The sequence below is a fragment of the Scedosporium apiospermum genome, assembly GCF_000732125.1.
Source record: "Scedosporium apiospermum strain IHEM 14462 chromosome Unknown SEQ_SAPIO_0132, whole genome shotgun sequence".
NCBI lineage: Eukaryota > Fungi > Ascomycota > Sordariomycetes > Microascales > Microascaceae > Scedosporium > Scedosporium apiospermum.
Genome location: NW_015971833.1, coordinates 1583580 through 1596308, shown reverse-complemented (window position 1 = coordinate 1596308; position 12729 = coordinate 1583580).

Here is a 12729-nt window from a genome sequence, read left to right as displayed (position 1 = left end):
TTCTAACCCCCCAAATTCCAATAGCCTAAATAGCCACTATCATCTTCCATCTTCTATTTCTTCTACATTTCATCTTACTTCAATATATAAAGCTACTAAACTATCACTTTCACTATCGCTACTTCTAATAAAAATAGTTTCTTCTTCTAAATTATTTTCTATTAACTTCTATATATCCCTAATAATAGTAAACTTTAAATTAAAACTTATTTTAACTTTCTTCCTTTTCTTAAGCTTTATTACTATAATTTAGCTTTCTAGAGCCTAAACCCTAGCTTTAGCTATAGCTAATTAGATATTCTTTTTATTAAAGGTTTTAAAAATCTTTTAAAATAGTTAATATTATATAATAGTATATTAATTAATAAGATTAAATTAATATATATATTTTTAAAGATTTTTAGTTTTTTTTAATATTAACTATATTATAATAAAACTATTAGAAACTATAAAAAATAATTAGAAAATTAAAATAGATATTTAGGAAGCTTTAAAAATAGAAGTTTTATTTTTAGAAAGCTATTTTTATAGTAAAATTAGTTTTTAAAAAATAAAAAAGTTAAGAAAAAGCTTAGCTATATTTATAAGTTAAAGTTTAGATATTATAAATTTATTTTTAATATTTTTACTAATTAAGCTACTATTTTAAACTTTATAATAATAGAAAAATAAGTTTCTTTTTTTTATTATTATAAAAGTAATAATTAAGATTAGAAAGTTAATTTTCTTTTAATATATTATCTTTAAAGGGTTAAATATAACTAAATCTAATAGTTAGAAAATATAGGATATATATAAAAGTAAGAAAAGAAGGTAGATATTATATTAAAAGTACTTATATATAAATTTCTCTATAATATAGCTTTTATAGTTATCTAAAATAAGAAGATAAGCCTTTTAGTAATAGGCTAGCTTAATATAAGAAATAAAAATCTTTTTAAACTATTTTAAAATAATATTATTAATTATTTATTTATTATTAATTATTATAAAGTATTAGTTTTTAAAAGAAGCTAAATTTAAAGAAAATTATTATTATTAAATTAATTTTCTTTTAAAAATAACTAATAGAAAAAGAGCTTAGCTAATAGTTAAAATATATTTAAGAAATAATATTTATAATTAAAAACTAAATTATTTTTTTTAAATTAAATACTTTTTAGTTTTTTTAAAAATAAGTTTATTATTAATATAATTTTTTATTATTTTTATTTTATTAATATTTTATTTATTTTCTTATTTAATATTTTTAATATTAAGTAATTAAAAATATTAAAATTAAAGCTTTATTATTTTAATTATAATATTATTAATATAAATAGAATTAATAGATTTCTCTTTTATAATCTTAATAGATAAGTTTCTTTTTAAAAATCTCTTTATCTATCTCTTTCTAAGTAATTATATATTTCCTTAAGTTCTAAAGATTTTTTTTATAAAAAAGTAGATTTAAATATAGGTTAGAGGAAATCCTAGATATTATAATCCTAATACTAACCTATTAATAGTATTAGGTAGATATAACTAGTAATAAGATTAAGGTAGTTATTTATTAGTAGTAGAGTAAGGTAGTTAAGTAGTATTTATAAAATATAAATAAGAAGTATATATTTAAATATAAGGGTATAGTTATATTTAAATTAACTACTAGAGAGTTTTAAAAGATAAACTAAATATATAGTAAAACCTATAATTTATATAGATATTTCCCTTCTAAACTCTTTCTAGATTACTTTAGCTTACTATAATCTTATATAATCTAGATTACTTATAGATTACTATAAGTATAAGTAATTTATTATTTCCTATAATCTTAATATTCTTTTATAGTTTACCTTTTTCTATTAGTTTTAACTACCTAGCTTTCTATTTTAATTATATATAGCTATAATATAATATTTCTCCTCTTTTAGTTTTTATCTTTAAAAACCTATAAGTAGACTTTTTATTTATTAGCTTTTTATCTTATAAGTTCCTTTTTATCTTACTAAAATATTCCTATTATAATTATTACTATATTTAATTATCCTTATAGATTTTATTTTAAAGCTTTTTATAACTATTTAAATTTAGTTAATATAATTAAGTTATTAGATATTAAGATTAAAATCGTAATAAGATTAAGGTAGTTATTTATTAGTAGTAGAGTAAGGTAGTTAAGTAGTATTTATAAAATATAAATAAGAAGTATATATTTAAATATAAGGGTATAGTTATATTTAAATTAACTACTAGAGAGTTTTAAAAGATAAACTAAATATATAGTAAAACCTATAATTTATATAGATATTTCCCTTCTAAACTCTTTCTAGATTACTTTAGCTTACTATAATCTTATATAATCTAGATTACTTATAGATTACTATAAGTATAAGTAATTTATTATTTCCTATAATCTTAATATTCTTTTATAGTTTACCTTTTTCTATTAGTTTTAACTACCTAGCTTTCTATTTTAATTATATATAGCTATAATATAATATTTCTCCTCTTTTAGTTTTTATCTTTAAAAACCTATAAGTAGACTTTTTATTTATTAGCTTTTTATCTTATAAGTTCCTTTTTATCTTACTAAAATATTCCTATTATAATTATTACTATATTTAATTATCCTTATAGATTTTATTTTAAAGCTTTTTATAACTATTTAAATTTAGTTAATATAATTAAGTTATTAGATATTAAGATTAAAATACTATATATATATTATTTTAAAAATAGTAAAGTATATATAATAAATAAAAAATCTTTTTAATATATAAAGTATATATAATAAAGTAGATTATATAATAGGGTTTATATAACCTCTACTTATAAGTTTCTACTTCTCTTAAATTTATATCTTAACTACTAACTACTTTTTTAATTATTTATCTTCTATAAGAATAGAGAAAACTAGAGAAAGAAGAAGCTAAAGTAGAGAAGGTATTATTTATTTTTTAAATATAATTATCTATAATAGTAAATTATCTAGTATATATCTACTAATTAAAGAAGAATATTAAAGTAAAGAGTTTAAAGACATTTAGGAGAGGAATTTAGGGTTTAGATAAAGAGGATAGTATCTATCTTTCTATCTAGGAATCTTATATAGTAGAAGATCTTTAGTCTTTTAGGGTTTTTAATTTTATTAACTAGTTTTTATTAGGTTTAGAGGATAATTTTATAGATTTAGGTTCTTTAGTTAATCTAAGTTCTTCTAGTAGAATATAATAAGGAGTTATTAGCTTTCTATTAAATATTTAATAAATTTTTTAAATATTTTTATTATATTTAAAATTTTTTTATTTAATTAAATATTTAACTTCTTTATTATCTTCTATAAAATTAAAAATTTTCTTAATATTTTAAATATCTTTTTTAAATTTAATTATAATAGACTTTTCTATAAATATATTATTATATATTAGTTTAAGTAATATTATATAGAAAATTAAATATCTTTTTATTTCTTTTAATAGTTTTAGTTTATAATTAACTTTTAAAACTTTTTATTTAATTAGAAATAGTCTTAATTTCTTATAGTTTAGCTTATTACTTAATTATATAATTTTAATTTAGAAGTCTCTAGTTTCTAATTTTTTTTATAGTAACTAGACTTTATTTCTTTTTTTAAAAATTAGTCTTTTAATTTATTTCTAATCTATATAATATTTTATTTACTATTAAATAAATTATAATTCTTTTACTAGTTACTTATAGAGTTTCTTTATCTTATTTACTATAAAAATAACTTATTTAGCTTAAATTTTAATTTCTATTAATTTAAATCTTACTTAGAATTTAATATTATAATTAGTATAGAATAGTAATATCTTTATACTTTTTAATATATTAGTATTATAAGCTCTCTAAGCTAAAAGTAATAGTAATACCTAATTATCTTATTTTTAGTTAATATAATATCTTAAATATATTTCTAGTATCTAGTTTATTTATTTAATTTATCTTTATATTTCTAAATAGTAAGCTATTAAAAGTTTATAATTAATTTCTATTTTATTTAATAGGCTTTACTAAAACTTTAAGATAAATAGTAGCTTTCTATTAGAGTTAATTTCTTCTAGTAGGTTATAATTTACTACTATTATTTATAAAAATAGTTTAGTAAACTATAATATTTATATTACTTTATTATAAAATATAAAGTAAGTATACTTTATAAGTTAGTCTATTATTACTATAATATTATTATATTTAACTTTTATAATAAAGTCTTTTAATAATAGTAATTTAATAATAAAATTAATTATAATCTTCTACTATAATATCCTAAATATTAGTATTAGTTATAGTTTTCTATAAGGTTTATATTTTAATACTTTATTTTTAGTATAATATATATATTATTTAAAAATATCTTTTATTATTATAGAACTATTAGTATAGAATAATATTATAATTAGTATAGAATAGTAATATCTTTATACTTTTTAATATATTAGTATTATAAGCTCTCTAAGCTAAAAGTAATAGTAATACCTAATTATCTTATTTTTAGTTAATATAATATCTTAAATATATTTCTAGTATCTAGTTTATTTATTTAATTTATCTTTATATTTCTAAATAGTAAGCTATTAAAAGTTTATAATTAATTTCTATTTTATTTAATAGGCTTTACTAAAACTTTAAGATAAATAGTAGCTTTCTATTAGAGTTAATTTCTTCTAGTAGGTTATAATTTACTACTATTATTTATAAAAATAGTTTAGTAAACTATAATATTTATATTACTTTATTATAAAATATAAAGTAAGTATACTTTATAAGTTAGTCTATTATTACTATAATATTATTATATTTAACTTTTATAATAAAGTCTTTTAATAATAGTAATTTAATAATAAAATTAATTATAATCTTCTACTATAATATCCTAAATATTAGTATTAGTTATAGTTTTCTATAAGGTTTATATTTTAATACTTTATTTTTAGTATAATATATATATTATTTAAAAATATCTTTTATTATTATAGAACTTATTTTATAATAATAAAGTTATTTAAAAATTTATTATATTTACTTTAAATTAAAATATCTATATAATAATAACTTATAGATCTCTTTAAAAATATTTTTAACTAATTATTTAAATATTATAATCTTTTTATTATATTTCTATATTCTATATTTCTTTTTAATATCTAAGTAATTTATAAGTAATTTCTAATATCTTAAATCTAGATTTTAATAGTATAATAGTAAAAAAAGGGATATTAAGGAAAAGGGGGACATTTTTATATAATTATAAAGATAGGCTAGAAAAACTTTATTTTTTACTATAAACTATAACCATAATTATTTCCTTTCTTTCCTTCTTTAAAAAGAAATTCTAAAAGTTCTTCTTCTTCTTTAATAATTAATTAAGTTATATTTCCTAATAGTAATTAATCCTTCTTTTAATAGACTTTTTCTTTATCTTTTATAGATCTTATCTAATATTATTTCTAGATAGTTCTTCTATTATTTTATAAGTAAAGATATCCTCTATTTAACTTTCTTATAATCCTTAGCTTCCCTTTATTTAAAAGCTTCCTTTAGTTATAATATAGCCCTATTTCCTATTAATCAATTATTTCCAATATCTATTTCTATTCCTACTAGAAAAACTATAGTACTTTATATAGGAACTATTTTAGACCTTCTTAACTAACTATTTCTTTCCTTATTTTTTATAATATTATAGGTAGACTACACTACTCTATCTTATCTAGAGGTCTAACTAAGATCTATTTAGGGGGCTTAGAGCCTTATCTATAGGTCATTACTTTCACTACAGCAAACAAGTTACCTAGGCTAGAACCGGAAAATCGAAAATCAAACTAAACTAATAAAAATAAATATACCAAACGATCATGTTTCCATTAATCAACTACTTTCCTAAGCATAAAAACAAACAGACAAGCCATCAGTAGCCAATTACTAATAATACTAACTAAGCTAGATACTAGAAAGTTAAATTAAATTAACAATAAACTATATATACATCTTAATATAACAGTAATCTATAATAAAGGCATATACACTAAATGATCATATTTCTATTAATTAACTACTTTCTAAAATATAGAAATAAATAGACAAGCTATTAGTAGCTAGTTACTAAATACCTAGACTAGATACTAGAAGGCTAGAAGACTAGAACTCAGTACACTAGCACCCAAAGAATAAAGTAAATACATTAGCTAAAAGGAAACCTATTAATCAGCTATTTCTAAAGGTAGTAAGGTCCTAGGAGCTATTACTAAGCTTAATTATTAAGGAATCTAGATATAGTAGAAGTTAGCCTAACTAAAGTTTTTTTTCAACTTAATAGGAAAAATTAGAAACTAACTTTACTTAATTTAAAGAGCTTATTTCTAAATTAGTTAATTATTAAAAATTATCTAATAATAAATAATATATAATAACTAGAGTCCTTACCTAGCTAGTCCTATTTAGAATAACTTTATTAGTTAAATAGATATTAGTAATAAAGGCTTCTAGATATATTTTAATAGCTATTTTTTCTATATTAGTAACTAGGATAAAAATAAAGAAGCTTCTTACAAAATTAAGAGGAGGGAGAAAGTAAGCTCTAGTAGATAACTTTACTTAAGTCTCTTCTAATCCCTTTATAAAGTCAGGGGGAGGGAGGAAGTAGACTCTAGTAGATAACTTTACTTAAAGTTCTTCTATAACTTCTACTACTACATACCTTATAGATAAGCTGCCCTCGATTTTTTCAGCTTCTTTTTCTTCTTCTTCTTTATCTATTCCTATCTAATTAGGGGGAAATATTTAATCCCTTACTAATACTAAGGAAATTAATTCTTCTTCTATAGAAGAAGTAGAAGTAGAAGTAGTAGAAGTAAGCTAAAGTAGGTAAATATTATCTAACTATATTAAGCAATAGGTAGTAGACTATATAGATAGCTACTAGATATATTAATAGTAAGATAGGATACCTACTAAAAGCTAGTTTACAACCCCCTATAGTATTACATAGCAGGATACTTTTATTAAAGTTATTAGAAGGCTACTAAGCTTTAAGAGAAGTCTATTAGAAGTACTTATTTTAAGGGGAGGTGCTTAGTTCTTTACTAATAATAAGGAAGTTAATTCTTCCTCTAAAGAAGAAGTAGAGGTAGTAGAAGTAGGTTTTTCCTCTATAGAAGAGGAAGGTAATATCTAAATAAATTCTTTTATAACTTCTACTATTATACTCCCTAGATCCTAGCTGTCTTTACCTCTTCTAGCATCTTCTTCTCTTCTAGTATCTCCTTTTTTTCTAATATCTTTATCTAGTTCTTATTAGTTAGGGGGAGGTGCTTAGTCCTTTACTAATAGTAAGGAGGTTAATTTTTCCTCTATAGAAGAAGTGAAAGTAGAGGAAGTAGAAGTAGAAGAAGTAGAAGTAGAAGTAGAGGAAGTAGACTTTTCCTCTAAGGAAGAGGAAGATAATATCTAGAAAGATTCTTCCTTAACTTCACTTCCTACACTTCCTATACTTCCTACATTTCCCACACTTCCCTCACTTACCATACTTCCTACTACTACATTTCCCACTACCATATTTCCTACACACTAGCCTTCTTCATTTCTTCCTAATATCTTCCTTTATTTTAGTATTTTTATTCTTTTCAGCTAAGTTAGGGGGAGGCACCGGCACCTAGCCTATTACTATATAGGAGAAGTAGCTTCCTATTCCTATATAGAGAAACTAGAAAAGATTCTTCTTATATAGAGGAATTAGAAGAAGAGGAAAAAGTAGTAAAGGCTTCTTCCTAGTTAAGGGGAGGAAAAAGAGAAGAGCCACTTACTAATTCTACTACTTCTTCTACTTCCTAGAAGTTATAAAGATCTGCAAACTATTAATTAATAAGTTTCTACTTACTGAGTGTCTTCCTTTCCTCTACTTTCCTCTTTTTCTGTTTCTTGTTCTATTTCTTTCCTATTTCATTTCCTTTTCCATGACTTCAGAAAGTCATTTCTTCCATAGTTCCAGCAGCAATGACGTCATAAAGAAGTCAGCCAATCATTCCTTCATTTCATAGTTCCTAGAAAGAAAGAAGTTATTTCTTTCTTGCCTTCTTCCAGCTGTTTCTAGTAGCAGTTCCAATAAAGTGGAAATAGCTTCTTCAGTCATTCCAGCATGGTTCCAGCAGCCATTTCAGCTGTTTCCAATATTCATTTCTTCAGCCTGCGTTTTCCAGCGGTATTCTACAATTCCTAGCCACTACCAGCAGCCATTCCTTCAATGTTTCATGCTGTCATGGCTGTCCGGTCTTCCAATGTTTCTTCTGATGTTTCGCGCGGCGTTTCTTCTGATGTTTTATTTCTCCTAGAATTCCTTTAATAATTCCTTTAGCATTTGCCGCGGAATTCCTTCCACATCTATTCCTTCTGGAATTCCTTAGTAGAATTCCTCTGCAAGGTTTCCCGCTAACATCCACGATGTAGGAGTTCTAGCTGTTCTAATTTCAGCCATTTCTTGCCAATCAAATTCGTTCGTTTCCTGCTGTCAGCCCAGTTTATTTCCCACCACCGCAAACATCACCAATCAAGCCAGGAAAGCCAGAAGTCAATTCCAGCCAGAACAGTTTCCTTTTCTTCTAGTTCTTCTCTTCTCATTCTTCCCCATCTACTTATTCCATTTCCATTTCCCCAAACCCTTCCATTCCCTCCTATCATTCTAGTTCCTTTCCTCCCTTTCCTTCTCTTCCTTCCTTCTTCTCTATTCCCTTTCTTCTTCCTTCTCATCCTTCCTTCTTTCCCCTCATCCACTTCTTCCTTTCATTTGTGTTTCGAGTTCTTGCTCGACATGTAGAGCAACAACTCGAGGGGAGGCATGTGACGGTGAAAAAGGGGATATCGGGGAAAAGGGGGACATTCTCACATGACTGCAAGGATGGGCTGGAAGAACTTTATTCCTTACTATAAGCCATAACCATAATTATTTCCTTTCTTTCCTTCTTCAAGAAGGAATTCCAGAAGTTCTTCTTCTTCTTCAATAATCAATTAAGTCATATTTCCCAGCAGTAATTAGTCCTTCTTTTAATAGACTTCTTCTTCATCTTTTACAGATCTCGTCCAGTGCTGTTTCTAGACAGTTCTTCTATTATTTTGTAAGTAAGGGTGTCCTCTATTTAACTCTCTTATAATCTTTAGCTTCCCCCTATTTGGAAGCTTCCTTTAGTTATAATACAGCCCTATTTCCTATTAATCAACCATTTCCAACATCCATTTCCATTCCTGCTAGAAGAACTGCAGCACTTCATGTAGGAACTATTCTAGACCTTCTTGACCAACTATTTCTTTCCTTATTTCTTGTGGTGTTGTGGGCAGGCTGCACTGCTCCGTCTCAATAGTAATCCTTAATCTTCTATAGTAGCTCTAATTTTACTTTAACTTAATATATAGCTATAATCTATTATAGGTTTCTTTTTTTATTATAATATAATATTATTTATACTTTCTTTAGTATTTTCTAAAAGTAATTAAAATATTTATTAAAAATATCTACTTATTTATTTTCTTTTCTTTTAATATATATAATTTTAAAGTTATATTCTAATAGTTTTTTAATTTAATATACTTATTATTAATTAAGTTTCTTAATTATAGTAAATCCTATTTGCAAGGATGGGCTGGAAGAACTTTATTCCTTACTATAAGCCATAACCATAATTATTTCCTTTCTTTCCTTCTTCAAGAAGGAATTCCAGAAGTTCTTCTTCTTCTTCAATAATCAATTAAGTCATATTTCCCAGCAGTAATTAGTCCTTCTTTTAATAGACTTCTTCTTCATCTTTTACAGATCTCGTCCAGTGCTGTTTCTAGACAGTTCTTCTATTATTTTGTAAGTAAGGGTGTCCTCTATTTAACTCTCTTATAATCTTTAGCTTCCCCCTATTTGGAAGCTTCCTTTAGTTATAATACAGCCCTATTTCCTATTAATCAACCATTTCCAACATCCATTTCCATTCCTGCTAGAAGAACTGCAGCACTTCATGTAGGAACTATTCTAGACCTTCTTGACCAACTATTTCTTTCCTTATTTCTTGTGGTGTTGTGGGCAGGCTGCACTGCTCCGTCTCAATAGTAATCCTTAATCTTCTATAGTAGCTCTAATTTTACTTTAACTTAATATATAGCTATAATCTATTATAGGTTTCTTTTTTTATTATAATATAATATTATTTATACTTTCTTTAGTATTTTCTAAAAGTAATTAAAATATTTATTAAAAATATCTACTTATTTATTTTCTTTTCTTTTAATATATATAATTTTAAAGTTATATTCTAATAGTTTTTTAATTTAATATACTTATTATTAATTAAGTTTCTTAATTATAGTAAACCTTATAAAATTCTTATAGTCTAAATAGACTATAATAAAATATTTAGCTTTTATAAGGTAATATTTCTATTTCTTAAATACTTTAATAATAGCTATTAATTCTTTATTAGGTATTCTATAGTATAGCTTAAGTCTACTAAGTTTCTTTAATATAAATACTATAGGGTAAAGTTTACTATTTTTATTTTATTATTTTAATTATATTCCTAGGCTATAATCTAATATATCTATTTCTAATTTAAAAAATTTTAAGAGGTCTATTTAGTAAAATATAAGTTATTTATATATAGTTTACTTAGCCTTCTAGAATATTTCCTATTCTTTAAGTCCCTATTTAAATAATTTATCTTTTTTAGTAAGTTTTATAAAGGCTTATATCTTAATATTATAATTTCTTAAAAACCTTTTATAGAAGTTAAGGAATCTAAAAAATCCTCTAACTTTAATAATATTTATTAATATTAGCTATTTTAAAATAACTTTAATTTTTAATTTCTATATCTAGATTTTCTCTAATTAAATTATATATCTAAAGAAATCTACTTACTATTTATAAAACTTATATTTAGATAGTTTTATTAGTAAATTTACTTTTTATAGCTTTTAAAGAACTTTATATATATATTTTTTATATTTTTTAAAAATATTTAAGTAGATAAAGATATTATTAAAGTATATTATTATAAAGTTATTTAAGTATTTTTATAGGATATAGTTAATTATTATCTAGAAACTTATAGGGGTATTAGTAAGTTTAAAAAATATAATTAAGTATTTAAAATACTTTAAATATATCTTAAAGATAGTCTTTTACTTATTACTTTCCTTAATATAGACTAGATTATATACTCTTTTTAAATCTAAAGTTATAAATTATTATACTTTTTAAAGCTTATTTTATAATTTAAAAATTAAAAATAATAAATATTAGTTTTTAATAATAATATTATTTAGTTACTAATAGTTTATATATATTTATAATTTACTATTTTTCTTAAATATAAAGAAGATAAGATATCTAATTAGTAATATTAATAGTTAAATATATCTTTTCTTTAATATTTCCTTAATATATTCTTTTAAAGTTTAAAATTATATCTTATTTAAGTTATAGATAAATATAAACTTTAATTATATATTTTCTTTTAGGGGTATTTTATAATCTTATTAGTTATATTTAGGTAATCTAGTATTTAATTTTTTAGTAAATATTTTACTATACTTCTAGTATTTCTTTAATATATACTATAATATTTTATTTACTGTTAGTTTAGTCTTAAAGCTTATAATAGCTCTTATTATATATATTTATTTATATTTTCTTTTTTTTAATAAGTAATTTAAATCTTTTATAATAAATATTTTAAAGTAGATTATTATTTTAAAAGCTTTTAGTTTACTTAAAGATAATTTTTCTAATTAATATTTTTTAGAGGTTAAGTTATTTTCTAAGTTTTACTTAATTTTATTTTAAGTAAGTTAATTAGTTATTTAATTAATTTATAGGTTTTTTATTTATAGTTATAATATTCCTAATATAATAAAATAGTTTACTATCTTTATAATATTAAAGAAGATATTATTAATTCTTCTAGTAATAGTAATATAGAAGTATATAATCTTAATATTTACTATTTTATTTTTATATTTAACTAGTATTCTATTATATATATTTAAAATATATAATTAGTTTTTTATAATTTATAAAAGTTTTAATTTATTAATAATTATAAGTAAAATAAAGTTCCCTTATATTTTACTATCTATTAAAGCTATAAACTTTTAGTTTATTAAAGTAACTAATACTTTTAGATAGTAAATCTATTATTTTTTTATAATATTTATTTCTTATATATCCTTTAGGGATCTTAGTTTTATTATTTAAGTAATTTCTTTAGTAATTAATAGTATATTATTATATTATTATTTTTATAAGTTAGTTAGTTATTATTATAACTTTCTTATATTTTTATATTATAATTATAATTTCTTTTTTAATTTAGCTATCTCTTCTCTATTATTAATTAGGTTTTAAATTAGTTTTAGTTATTTATTAATTTCTTCTTATAAGTTTTTCTTAATTTATTTAATTTATTTTACTAAATCTCTTTATTTACTTAGTAATTTAGTTTCTAATTTAAAGTCTTTTAAAGTCTATAGATAGTAAGTTTACTATTTAGTAATACTTTATAGGTTTAATAAGTATTATATAGCCTCTTATTTTAATTATTTTAGATCTAATTCTTCCCTTATTATTTTTAAGATTTATTAAAGTATTTCTTTTTCTAGGTTTTTAATAATTTCTTAGAGGATTTTCCTTTTCTTTTTTTCTTTAAGTATATTATAGTAGCTAATTAGTAAGATAGTAAATTATTTCTT